At 54.1% G+C, this 13,775-nt stretch overlaps 1 long non-coding RNA gene across 1 annotated transcript; it reads left to right on the forward strand.

Moving 5' to 3' along the window:
- Positions 1–416: 416 nt before the first annotated feature.
- On the forward strand, positions 417–4,029 carry LOC142050952 (uncharacterized). Its single transcript, XR_012658226.1, has 3 exons — positions 417–934; positions 1,207–1,547; positions 3,438–4,029. It is a non-coding gene; the product is annotated as an uncharacterized LOC142050952 (long non-coding RNA).
- Positions 4,030–13,775: the final 9,746 nt, after the last annotated feature.

Genomic DNA, 13,775 nt, shown 5'->3' on the forward strand with positions numbered 1-13,775 from the left:
GTACTGGGATGTACTGGAATGGAACTGGGAGTGAACTGTGTGTGAACTGGGAGGGAACTGGGATGTACTGTGAGGGAACTGGGATGTACTGGGACGGACTGGAAAGGAACTGGGACGGACTGGGAGGGATCTGGGATGTACTGGGCTGCACTGGTAGGGAACTGGGATGTACTGGGAGGGAACTGGGATGTACTGGGCGTCGCTGGGAGGGAGCTGGGATGTACTGGGATCCATACTGTGTGGCATGTTGGTCATTACTGGGACGCACTGGTCTATACGCGCGGGCTGATGTCTGACCCCTCTGGCCCCACCCACCTTTGCGACAGGCCCCGCCCCCTGGCGAGGGCCTGGTGGGGTGGGGCCGTGCTCGTGTGCTCCCCAGCATCCCCAGTTAGCAACAGGTCCCACCCCCTGGTGACAGCCTGGGGGTGTTGCTGGTGCTGCCTGGCCCCACCCTCCATAGCAACAGGCCCTGCCCTTGGTGATGGCTCCAGGGGCATTGCCAGCGTCCCTTTGGACACACCCCCTTAGTGACAGGCCCCACCCCCCGGCAACGGCCCGGGGGGCGGTGCCGGCTCTCTCCCGTTAGCGACAGGCCCCGCCCCCCGGCAACAGCCCGAGCCTGTGTTTGCTCCGCTCGGGGGGCTCGGTTTGGGTGTTTTCTCTCCCCCCTCCCTCCCGTGCCGGGAACTCCAGGCGGCTCTCGTACGGCTCCCGGGGCCTTCACCCCCCGGGGGGCTCGGCCCGCCCCTTTCGCGGGGCGCTGTGGGAAGGGCGGGGGCGGGGCCCGGGGGTCGAAGAGCCCCGGCTCTGGCCCTGGGCTTCTCTGGCGTCGGTGCTCCCGTGTTCCCTCGGGCGGTCGCAGCTTTGGGGCTGTCTCAGCCCCCCGGGCAGGCGTGCTCTGGCGTTTAGAGAAGCGGAGGCGTTGCCTGAGGTAAGGATTCCAGAGCTTGGCACTCTTTGGCGGCATCTGTACTAGAAAGGTCCCTTGTGGCCTGCTTTGCTTTTTTTCTCCCAGGATGCTGTTTTGGGCGCTGAGGGGGCGGTGAGACGGGTTAGTGGTATGGTGTTCTGTTTGGGGTTTGGTTTTTGCTTTGCTGTTTTTTTTCCCCTCGTGAGATCATTTTATTGTGCTGCTGCAATTCCTGTCTTTACTGAACCCGGAACCTTGGGGGTTTTCACTAGTTGTGCCGTTCACTGTTTCAGGTGTTGCCTTGGCCTCTCAACAGCCGTGGCGCAACCTGCAGCGATGCTGCCTCTCCAGGCCCCCGCAGGCCCCGCTTTCTTGTCCAGCCAGGCGGGAAAGCGTGGTTGTTGCAGAAACAGCTACGCCCTGCGACTCCTCCTCAGGTTGTTGGCTCGGCCCCAACAGCGTACAGGCTGCTGAGGTCACCGCCTCCGCGCGGGACGCAGGCGGCCCGGAGAGCTTTACCCCGCGCCATTTCCGTCCCCTCTGGGCAGCAGCGGAGCTGCCGCCGCTTCAGGCGGCCGCTTTCTCGAGGGCGAGGAGCTGGGATGACAACGGGCCGCTGCAGACTCTGGTCAGGGTAAGAGGCTGTTCCCTGGGGAGCCGGCGCAGGGGGAGCGGAGGTACGCACGGGCACTTGTCGGTGCCCCTGGCCGGTAAAGGGAAGGTTAAATTGTTAGAGTGCAAATAAATACATATTATTTAGGGAGGAGTCGTGACTAAATTTAATCACACCTATTACTGAACAAACCAGGCAGTCATTATTCCTAATCTGTAGTTAAAAAAAATAAAGGCAGTCCTTTTTTATGCCATAAATAGAGTTGCGAGTCATTAATAGCTCAATCTAAATACAGCCGTTACTAAATCAACTGCAGGCATTAATGACTCCTGATCAGAAACAAAATAAGGAAATTTTCGAATCTAGAATGAAAATCGACCCGGAAAGCTAAATTGGGAGCGGGTAGTACTGAAATTGTAACAGGGCTGTTAGAAAGTTCAGAGGCAGCGACAGCTCCTGCTTCCAACCCAAGCAGTAAACGAAGCTTTAGGTTCTTAAATGAAGAGAAATAAAGGTGAGCTGTTAAACAGTGGCTGGGGTCAAGCGTAGCTATTAAGAAAATTTGCAGGTACGGGTGATTCCTGAGCAGAACTAACAATTCCAGAAGATTTAGATTTAAAAACTACAGAGCTAATGGAGTGCCACAACCGCCCGGATGTAACTGCAGCCGCTTTGGGGGAATGCCCCAGCCCCCCCAGCCACCGCTATTAATTACTGCCAAGGAGAGCGAAAGTGAAAGTAGAAGCAGTGCAGGTGAAATGCGAGCAGTACGCTTTTTCCTAAGTCATCTCTTCGTGTCAGGAGAGGAAAGAAAATGGAAAGAAGATGTTTGCAGGGGGTCTGTGCTGGGTTACCTGCGCGTCTCTTCCGTGCGTCCTTGAGGAGACATTTAGCTCCTGTTGGGCGCTCGCAGGTGGAGACAGGGCGAGCTGGAGGCAGGATCGGTGCCGGCACTGATAAAGGGATGGGCAACGAGCGGAGAGAAGAGGGGGCAAGGGCTGAAAAAGGGTCACCGGTTCTGCAGAGAAGGCAGCGGGATGTGACTCGGCAACCGCTCTGACGAGCGCAGGGTCATTCGCTGCGATGAAGTCAGGGTCTGCGGCTGGCCCGGAGAGGCAGCAGAAATCCCAAACTCTTTGCAGGGGTACCGGCCAGATTAGGGCAACACCTGAACAGTAAAACCATTTAGGGGAAGCAGAGCTGGGCTGCACCGCGTGGCCAACCTCCCTCTTCTCCGTGAGTCCCAAAGGGGCAGCTCCAAGAATGTGCTGAGAATTCATCCCTTGCGCTAAAAATGAGACGCAAGTAGCACCCACCCGTGAATTTTATTTTCTCTCTCGCTCTGCGGCTCCTGCCTGCTTGTCTCTCCTCAGTGCTCACCTGCACCTGTGCTCGGATGGGGCAGCTGAGGGAAGGTGCTGCCATCTCCCCAGCCCCGGCGGACCGCCCCTCAGCTGTGTCCTCTGTCAGGGAGCGTCGTCATCTCTCCTGCCTCCCAGAGCGTGTCCTGTAGTGGCAGACGCGCGGGCTTTTCCCTGCACGCGCATACGGGAAGGGAAGGGAAGGGAAGGGAAGCACAGTGAGAGCTGGGCTTGTCAAAGAGTAATGGGGGTGGTGGGAAGCGTAGCTAGAACCGGAGAGCTACAGCGCAAAAGCGAAGCGGACGGGACACAAAAGTAAAATGGTGCACAGGAATGCTGAGGAGAGAACTCCCGCAGCACACAGGAAATCAGTGTCAGAATCTATTGTCTTCTGACTGCCAAATTAAAAATAATGGCACGCTTTGCAACGCTAAGCTCGCTCTAATCGTCTGAACTGTTTCTTTCCAACCCCCACCGCCCCCAGCACACCGCTCAGCCTCCTCAGCCTGAAATGCCTTGTTTTCCTTCTTTTTTTTTTTTTTTATGACAGGGCAACTTCTGTTCCCGAGGTGGTGCCTACGGTACAGCTATCTCTTCGAAGACAGTTTGGTTTAGGTCAGAGAATGTTGAGCCTGGACTGAATCAGCCTCTGTTTCTATTTCTGGAAATCGTCGGTCCTGTGCATCAAGCCCGGAAAAAAGGAAATATGAACCAAAGGACGTGGGGCCTGCAGGGCTAGGAAATTATTTGAGAAGAGGTTCAGTGGGGAAATGACTCTTTGTCTGTGGGGCGTCCAGGCAAGCAACCCAGCTGCTAGAAAGCGGCGCTGTCCCCAGGATGGCCTCGGCGGTCCCGTTGGAGTCGGGGCAACAAGGACAAGGCAGGGTGAAGCATCTGGCCTGCCGCGTGGAACGTGTACAAAGCACGTGTGATGCACTGCAAGTTTACTTGTTTAAACTGTGAGTTAAAGAAGGTGTGCGGTTGCTTTGTAAACAGCCGACGCTCTAAAGCTACACCCATCTAATTGCTAGCTGTATTAAATCTATCGTATTGCTGTTTCTGCATTAAAAAATAAAAAAGAAAAAAACCAACACACCTATGTAAGCACTTCTAAGTACAATGGAAAACCACTGTTTAACGCGTGGCATGTGTGGGTTGTTTTTTTGGGGTGGGAGGGTGGGGTGTATGACAAAAACCTGCGAGAGACACACGCACATACGCACATGTCATGTTTAGCGCTCACCTAAACCCAAAAAAGAAAATCCACTCTTTATTTTGCAGCATTAGCATTAGCTTCCAGCGCACAGCCTGAGCGCACACCTCTGCTCTCACCGTCTGCTCCCTCTTCAACCGTGTGTGGCTGTCATCAGCTTGCACAGGCTTTGCTCGTGCAAGTTTCCGCGACAGCTTACGAGAAGGCAGGGAAACCAACCCAGCAAGACGCGTAGTGCCTTCCTCTATGGGCTCCGTCCAGCCTTTGTTAAAATGAGCAGAAAAGAAATCTGCTGCTGCCTTTACCCTGACTGACTCTTACAGAGAGCATCTGACTTGACCCGCAGCAAAGCGATGCCCCAGGCAGCAGCACGTATTGGCGCGGACCGCGGTTTCACCCACCTGTTTTACTGCGCCGGTCCTTTCCCACGGCCGATGCCGCAGATGTGGCGCGCCCCACCCCCAAACCTCTTTACGAGGGTTCCCTGGGCTCTGCAAGTCGCCTGCTGGACCTGTTGCTGATTCAGGCACGGGCAAAGTCAGCTTCTTCGCTGGCCTCGGGCCAGGGCAGCCACGTACTCGAGGGAAACTGAGAATATCTCCAGCGAGATCTCACTGGGAGGCTGGGACCTCGTCAGTAGGGGAGAAAGCCAAGCGACTGACACTGGAAGGGAGCTCTTTGCTAGGCTGTAGATCGTAAAGTTAACAAAGAAAACAAACCTGCCTTTTTAAAAATGCCCTCTTTTGAGTCTGCCACATTTGATACGGATTTTTTAAATTGCAGGGTATATCTCCTACAGGCCTCATGCAAAGGGAAGTGAGTACCTCTGGCTCTCAGGACAAGGGGGTCCCTCAGGAGCCCAGGTGCTCACGCCAGCCGGCATCTGGCACAGCACAGGGCAGGAGCTTTGGCAGTAGTACGTGAGCTGAGAATGAGAGTTAGGCAGCACTGCGCGCTTCTCCTGTGAGCCGCCGAGGCTCGCGCGCTGTACCTTCCACAAATAAAAGGCCAGAAGAGTCAGCATTTCTGCTAGTTCCAGCCTCATCCGTACCCTCGTCGGTGTAGCTGTAAGCAAGCGTCCCGTAGCGACTGGGAGCGTGGCAGCTGGGCTTCCTGCGCTGCCTTAGGTTGTGCCCTTGGAGAGACCCTTCTCCGAGCCCCGTGAGCCCCGGGGTGGGTGGGCTGCGGTGCCGTTCAACGCTGAATAGGCACGAAGGCCTGTAAACAAAATGTATTTATATCGCACCCATACCCGGCAGCCAACCGCCGCTTTATTTACGTATTCTGCACCTCCTGCCGACGCTTTTAAACTTAGCCGATATTGCCGCAGTTTTCACTGACGGGGCAGGGGGCTGCCACGCTGCAGGGGGAGTGTCTGGGTGTCTCCCACGGACACAGACGTCCTCAGCTGGGTAGGGACAGGGTGAGAGCTGGAACAACTCTGCTGACATGTAAGGGCCGTCCCAGGGCAAGGCTCCTCGGTCTGGGGGCTGAAAGGCGAGCCACGCTGGGTGGTTGGTGTGGGAGTTGTGGAGCAAGTAGGGGGAAAAAAAACCAACAAGAAAAAACCATCCAAATGTTTCACAGCAGGTAGAAAGCTAGGCAGAAAGCAAACTGAATGCTGTAAAGACAAAAGCCGAAAGCCGGCTATGGACTGTACGAAAAGAGTCAGTGCCACGGAAGGAGGTTATTTCTTCAACTGACCATAGGAGGCTTTTTGTGAGAAAACACAACACCTTTCTGCTACGGCGCGGTACCGCAGCAGTAATGGGCCAGAGCGTGCGAGCGCCTTTGGCAGGATCGGTAACGGCCGGGGCACGGCCGAACGGCCAGCCCACCTTCCGCACAAGGAAAACACCATTCCCCTGGAACGCCACGCAGACCCAGGACAGGTAAGGCGGAGGCCGAGCCCAGGCGCCCCCATTGCCAAGGACCACCTTGGCCTTGCAGCGTCTCACGCTTCGGGGTGTTTTGCAGGCCGTGGCTAAGCTCAGGCCCCCTGCTCGTGGCGGCCCCCGGTCCCCCGGCGCCGGTCGGGCCCCAGCCCCCAGCGCGGTGCGGCGCAGGGCAGTGACCCAGCAGGGCGGCCCCCCGGGCCCCAGCCCCCCCCCCCGCCTGGGGCCAGGGCCCCGCGGCCGCCGGCCCCTTCCTCCTCTGCCCGCTCCCGTCGCAGACGGCTCGGTATGTGTCACGAGCGGCAGCCGCGTTCAGCAGCTCTCGGAGGGCGCGCGGCTCTGCCCGGCCGTGACCGGGGCCCGCAGGGGTTTCCCGCTCGCCCCGAGAAGGCGCTGGCCCCGAGCCGGGGCGTCCCGCCCCGCCCCGCCCGGCCCTCGGCGCCCTCGCGAGCTGAGCGCGGCCCGGCCAGCAGGGGGCGCTGGCGCTCACCGGCTGGGCGCGGGGGCGGTCCGGCGCGGGGGCGGGGCCGGTGGGGGCCGTTCCTTCCGGCCGCCCTTTAAGGGCCGCCCCGCGGGGCTCGGGCTTCCGGTGGCGCGTGCGCGGCGCGTCGGAGCGGGGGCGGGAGCGGTGCGTGTGGAGGCCGAAGGGACGGTGCGTGTGGCGGCCGGGTCGCGAGGCGTCCCTGTGCGGTGCCGGGGCCCCTCTGCGGCCCGGCGTGGGAAGCCCGCGGCCGGCGGAGCCTGCTCGGAGCTGGGCGGGGAGCGCCGCGGCGGTCCGGCCGCCGGCAGCCATCCCCTGCGGTGTCCGGCAGCCCCTCGGGACGCCTGGAGGCCTGGCGGTGCCCGAGCCTCGCCTGCGGCAGCCGCCTGAGAGAGCAGCGCGGCCGTGTCCGGGGGCCGGAGAGCGCTGGTGGGTGAGTTCGGGCAGCGGGGGGCGGGTGTGTGTCTCCGGGCGGGGCCGGGGGGCTCCGTGCCCCGCAGAGGAGCCCCGGTCGGGCATCGTTCGCTTCCGAACAATGCAGGTCTGTCCCTGGTTATTTTCTGTGTACAGTGTTTCGGGCCACCTGAAAGCCTTTGGCCGGGTAGGTTTGGTGCGGGGCGATGGCAGGTGTGGACCCTGAAAGATCTCGGGTGGGGGGCGTGGGAGGTATTTCTTGCCTTAAAACTCTGAGCCCACCTCGTGTGTCATGTCGTGTTATCATGTCGTGAGTCTCGTGACTGTGGCAAATGGCTGAGTCGGGCGTTTTCTGATAACTAACTTCTGAACGTGTGCGTGTGTAGGCACGGGGAGATTTGTGCAGGGTGACGGAGCCCCTTGTGCTTCTGTGCTAATGTCTACCTGTTCTAGACCTCCAGTGTTGGAAAGCCTTTGTTTAGTGCCTAGTTGTGGCTGCGTAAGTGCTGTTGCGCCTGCAGCTGTGCTCGCAGGGATGCTGGGTGGCTCCGCATCAAACCGGCCGCCGGGCGGCCGGGTTGTGCCGCAGAGCATGCCGGGAGCTGTAGTCCTTGCGGCTGCCGGGCGGCCGGGTTGTGCCGCAGAGCATGCCGGGAGCTGTATTCCTGGCGCAGTGGCTGCCGGCCCTGTCACGTGGTTCGCCGGGCGTGGCGGGAGGCGCGGTCTTCCGGCGCTCGGGTGCCGGGCGGCCGTGGCGCGTACGGTACGCGAGGTGTATTTTTGGGGTTGGCTTCGTGTTGATTACTGGGGGCTTGCGGGTGCGGCCGCTTCCCGAGAAGCGGTGAGTTCCCCGGGAGCTGACAGAAGGGAAGAGGGAAAGGAGGAGGACGATGACCTTTTCCCCGTGCCCAGGGCGCAGATGATGGCCGCGTCCCCGGCCCACCGGAGGTCCCGCTCAGCCTCCCCTGGCCCCCCTTGCCCCGTGCGCCTGCCCCCAGCTCCGGCACCTCCCCATAAGCGTGCTGCATAGCCTTAGGCCGCCCCCAGGCCCTGTCGTGAAGGCAGCAAGCCGTCCCTCAAGCGCACTGGATTCCCCCTTGGTGCAGGGGCCCTTAGCAGTAGCGTGGGGAGGGAGCGGTGTGTCCAGAAGCCCCTGCGGAAGGAGAGGCTTTGGCCAGGGTCGATCGACGGTAATGACGGTCGCTGTTTCTTCTTTCCCTCTCCCAGAGACCGTGCTGAGGACGTGGTTGTCTGTCCTTCCCCCGGGGATGCCGTTGCCTGCGGCCGTCTCAGGCTCGCGTGGCTTCTCTCTGCCCGTCCTCGCCGTCCTCGCAGCGCAGGGCCGAAAAGGGATAGACAAAGCCCTTCCCGGCTGCGGACAGGAGCTGCCTCGGCTGAAGCTGGAGACGCCAACGAAAGGTAAAGAAGAAGAAACTGAAGGTGCTCTGGCTGCCAGCTGCCTTCCTGCCGCAGGCAAGAGAGAGCCTGTCCATGCAGGTGGGGGAGGAAGGATCCCCCTTCATAGCCCGCAGCGGGCCAGGCCACCAACGTGCACCGTAGGGTCTGTACGCGTAACCCGGAGTTGGGTACGGGCGTGTAGTGCACGAGCGAGCTAGGCTACGTGCCTAGGAAGCCTCATCTGGTAAGAGCTGTAAGACACCCACGTATTCTCTTCAGGTGGAGGACGGCCTAGAGTCTGGAGCTGCAGAAGAGGCAGGGAGGAGAGGAGGGGAAAGAAGCATCTGAACGGCTAAATTGTGCCAGCAGCGCTGAGAGCGAGAGTCGCGGTGAGTCCTGGGCCACTGGGGCCCCGTTGCCTCTCTTGTGCGTCCTGGGCCCTCCCTGTCTCTCCCCCGGCCCCCTCTCTTTCCTTACCTGCTGCAAAATTTACTTTTTTTTTTGCGCCCTCCCCCCCCCGCACCTTCTTTCTCCATCTCGCTCTGAGTGTCTCCCTGCCTCCCCGTCTTTTCAGTCCTCCCTCTCTCTGTCCTGTAGCCTGTGGCTCCTTTTTCTTTCTCCGCCTCTCTCTGGCTGGCTCTGGCTCCGTTTTTTTTTTTATTCCTCCTGCTCTGTCCTGTAGCCTGTCGGTGTTTTGTTGTTCTCTGGCTCTCTTGATCTGACTCCCTGTGTTACCGAAAAACGCGTTAAAATCGGAAACGACTCCTCAACACCAATTTAGTATTAAAGAGCAGGCATTCTTTATTCGCGGCGCCGGATGCACGGGGGATCGCTCCTCCTGGCGTGCGTACCTCACGCACCTTTCCCGTACAATTTGTAGATCAATGTTTTACGTACTCATACATAGTCATTATTGTCCTGTCTGCTGATTGGTACAAACTTGCTCGTTCCGTATGTAAATCGCTGCGCAGGCTCGGTTGTCCTCTTCCGTTGTTCTCTTCTGTTACTTGGGTCGGTGGTGGTCTGTGAGTCGGTGGTCGCGATCTCCCCCTGCCGGAATTACCTTTTAGCTTCTCGGCTCTTACTCTTGGCAGTCTTGGCTAGTTTTCTCAGTCCGCTAAGCGAAACAGCGTTTTTTCATCCTTTTCTGACAGAAGCACGTTGTCTGTTGTTCTGTTCGCATTAACGATCGCCTACGGACTAAAATGCAGATCGACAGATACGCTGATTGGTACGCTCCATGTTCCCGTAATGGAACACCGTCTCTGGTTGATTTCATCACTTTGGTTACATTTCCCCTGTTTGGAAGTTCTGAAATAATAATTTTCTCAATACTTCCATCCTAGATCAATAATATTCCACTATGTCAGTTTAGTGTTTGCTTCATGTTCTGAAATTTTTCACTTGATTGTGGTCTCCAGGGTGTATGCAGGTCCCATTTTCTACCCAAAATTTTATTAAGTTGTTGAAGTACCTCTGCAAAAAAATGTGGTGCTCTATCAGAGGGCATTCCCGTTGGCACTCTAAATCTTGGTATTATTTCCTTCAGCAACGTCTTAACTACTACTCTAGCTTTGTCGGTGCAGCACGAGAAAGCTGCTGGCCATCTAGAAAATTTGTCAATCAGCACTGACAAATACTGCTCTATCTATTTTGTCTGGGTAACTCAGAGAACTTAATTTGCTAATAATTTCCGGGAGAATTTTTTGTTTTGTTACTCCTAAAGGTTGTTTCCTTTGGTTCAGGGGATTATTTCTAGGACAGATTGGACACTTAGCTACTATGGGTTTAACTATTCTTGTCGTGCCTACACACGCTACAGATGTTTTTAAACTCAAAACCGTAGCGCCTACAGCCTAATGTGTTTGCTCATGGTTTTCTTTTGCAAGTTCTGTCATAACTTGTGGGGTGGTTGTTGTTATTACTTGTTTTTCTGGTGTTACCTACCATCTCTCTGTGTTTTGTGATGCTTCCAATTGTTCTGCTAATTGCTCATCCAATTTATTATATCTCGGTTTCAACTTTGGAATTCTGATCTGTTTTACTGGTACTAGTGCAAGGATACCTTGCTCTGCAGTCCTCTTTGCAGCTTTATCGGTCAGTCGTTTGCTTATGTTTACAGCCGTCTGGCCAAATTGATGAGCTTTGCAACGCTTTACCGCCACTTCTTTTGGTTTCTGCACGTCTTCCGGAAGTTGGAGAATTTCTTCTTTATGCTGTATTGATGATTCTTGGGCTGATGGCAGTCCTTTCTCCTTCCCAATAGCTCCATGATCGTGGATCACACCAAATGCACGTTTGGAATCAGTCTAGATATTTATCCTTTGTCCTTCTGCCATTCGCAGAGCTCGCTTCAATGCTACCAATACTGCTTTCTGTGCTGAGGTGTTTGCAGGCAGCACCCCTGACTCCGTTCCCTCGGCGGCGATAACGACAGCATATCCGGCCATTCGCTTCTCTTCTCGCCCAGAGCTTCTTCCATCTGTAAACAACTCCAGATCAGGATTTTCCCAGAGGTTTGTGTCTCAGGTCTGGTCTGCTGGAATAGACTTGTTCAATAGTTAGCAAGCGATCGTGTTCTAAATTGTCCGTAAGGTTTTCTGTTGTTAAAAACATAGCAGGATTCAGTATAGCAGTAGTCTTTGATTCCACATCGTCTTGTTCTAACAGAACAACTTGATATTTCAACATTCTGCTAAGGGATAGCCAACGACCCCCCTTTTGTTCTAAAACAGTCACCGCTATGTGCGGGACATATACTGTCATCTTCTGTCCCATTGTTAACTTTGGGGCTTCCCGGATCGGCAGCGCTGTTGTTGCTACTGCCCGTAAACACCTAGGCCATCTTTTACTCGCGTGGTCAGGTTGTTTGGAGAAGTAGCCCACAGGTCTCTTCCAGGTTCCCAGTCGCTGTGTCAGCACTCCAAGGGCTAAATGTTGTCTTTCGTGGACAAACAACTCAAAAGGTTTAGCGAAATCAGGTAGGCCTAATGCAGGGGCCATCATCGAGGCTCTTTTCAGTTCTTTGAATGCCGTTTGGCATCCGGGCGTCCAGGTTAAATATTTATCCTTTTGAGTCTTTCAATGCCTCAAATAATGGTTTTACATACAGTCTATAGTTCAGAATCCAGAGCTGATGCTATTTCATTGTTTTCAGAAAAGCTCTCAGTTCCTTCGGGCTGCTAGGTTCGGGAATTTGACAAATAGTTTCTTTCTTTTCACTTTCTAATTGTCTTTGTCTTTGAGATATTTCAAATCCTAAATAAATGGCTGCTTCTTTTCCTATTTGGGTTTTGTTTCTGGAAACTCCGCATCTTCCTTGGCCCAGAAAATTTAAAAATTTCAAAACATTTTTCTTTACTTTGTGCCGCTATCAGAATGTCATCCGCATTCTGTAACAAGATGCCTCTCCCTGGGTTCTGTTTTTCCTATATCTCTAATTTTTTTTTGCCAGCTGAGTCTCAAGTATCGTAGGACTATTTTTAAATCCTTGTGGAAGTACGGTCCATGGTAGCTGTGTCTTTCATTCTGTGGTGGGGCTTTCCCATTCCAAAGCAAATAGGCTTTGACTTTTTATGCCTGGAGGTATGCAAAAGAAGGCGTCCTTCAAATCTAGTACAGTAAACCGTTTATGCTCCTCCTTTAAAAGAGGTCAGTAAAGTGTATGGATTAGCTACTACCGGATGTATATCTTGGACCACCTGATTTATAGCCCTTAAATCGTGAACTAGCTAATACTCTTTGCCTCTAGATTTCTTTACTGGCGACACAGGAGTACTATATTCTGATTCACATTCCACTAAAAGCTCATATTCTGAAAAATTTTATAATTAACTTCTGTAATCCTTTTCGAGCCTCTCGCTTAATAGCGTATTGTTTTTGTCTTACGGGCTTGGCTCCAAGCTTTAAGGTTACTTTTACCGGCTCTGCCCACTTAGATCGCTCCGGAGCTCCGCTCGCTCAAACCAAAGGAATTACTACGTTTTCCACTTCCTCGGGAACCCGTTCCTCCCTGGAGGAATCCTGTAACATAAACGCTCTCGCCTCTGTGGCTTTTGATTCTGGTATTAGTGATTTAATCTCTCCATCTTTAAAAGTTACTTGAGCATCTAATTGACCTAATAGATCTCGTCATAACAGAGGCAGTGGACATTCAGGCATATGCAGAAACTGGTGAGTTGCCCATTGCTTCTCCAATTTAAACTTTAATGGCTCTGAGAGGGGCTAATTTTTCTTTGCCCTGTTGCGCTAGCAACATCTACTGATTTATGATCAAATTTCTCTTCACGTGTATTCAATACCAAATAAGTGGCTCCCGTATCTACCAAAAATTCTATTTCTTCATTCCGTAGCTTCAGTGTAACCAGGTGTTCAGCTAGGGTTGATTCCCCTGGTCTCCTTCATGCCAAGCTACTTCAAGCATTTAACCCAGATCTCTGGATTCAGGTTGTTCTAGTTTCTGAAGGTTGTTTTCTCTCCCCCCGCCCCCATCTGGGGCTGATTGTCTTATGAATATAGAGACCAGCTGAATTGCTTTTTCTGGTTTTTCTGGGTTCAAATGAGTATATTTTCTGGTGGTCACCTTCAGTCTTTCCATAAAGGCTGAAGGGGACTCACTTAATTCTTGTCTCACTTCATAAATTTTGACCAATTTATTGCTTTTGGCATTGCTTGTCTTACTCCAAATAAAATCTCTCTCTGACATCTAGTCAACATTCCCCTGGGTCCTGGCTGATTAGGGTCCCACTCGGGATTTGTAGATGGAAAATTCTTATTCATTGTTCTCTGTAAATTCCTGTTAGCATGTGCTCCCTGCACCTGCCTTCTGGCTGTATTCCATACTATTTTCTTGTCAGTTTCATCAAGCGAAGTATCCAGTATCACAAGTAGAGCAACACTCTTTCAAGTTCTCACCACGTTTTCCTCTTTTCAGAAACATTGCCGTAGAATCTTGTGGACATACCTCACGCTGTTTCTGCTGCTCGGGATGATTCCACGGTGTAAAGAACAAATCAACATATGCCACTTCTTCCCATTTGCCTTCCCTTTTTACAAAACAACATTAATTGCAAGATGGTACGATATTGCAATGTCTCGTGTTCTGGCCATTTGTGCCCACCTTCCAATTGATATGTTGGCCACCAATGATTGCAATATTCAGTTAATGGTTTCCGAGTTAGTGGGTCACCGCCCCCGACGTCTTTCCAGTGCTTCAAAATACATCGCAAAGGTGTTCTCTGTGGGATAGGTTTCCTACTCAGTAATGCTCCCGTCTCCCAGTCGACTAGTAGTTGTGATAGTGCACTATCACAAATACTAGTCAGAGGGACTCCAACCCCCGTTGGAGGTCTCACTGGAAATCTGCCACTGGGATCTGTAGCCCCCTGCTAGATATCCCTGGAGACTTCAACCCCCTGTTGAAGACTCCCCTACCCTCGGGTCCCGCTCCACAGGCTTTCGCCTAGCAGAGACTTACCAACCGAGGCA

The sequence above is a fragment of the Phalacrocorax aristotelis genome, unplaced genomic scaffold (assembly GCF_949628215.1).
Source record: "Phalacrocorax aristotelis unplaced genomic scaffold, bGulAri2.1 scaffold_50, whole genome shotgun sequence".
NCBI classification, from domain to species: Eukaryota; Metazoa; Chordata; class Aves; order Suliformes; family Phalacrocoracidae; genus Phalacrocorax; species Phalacrocorax aristotelis.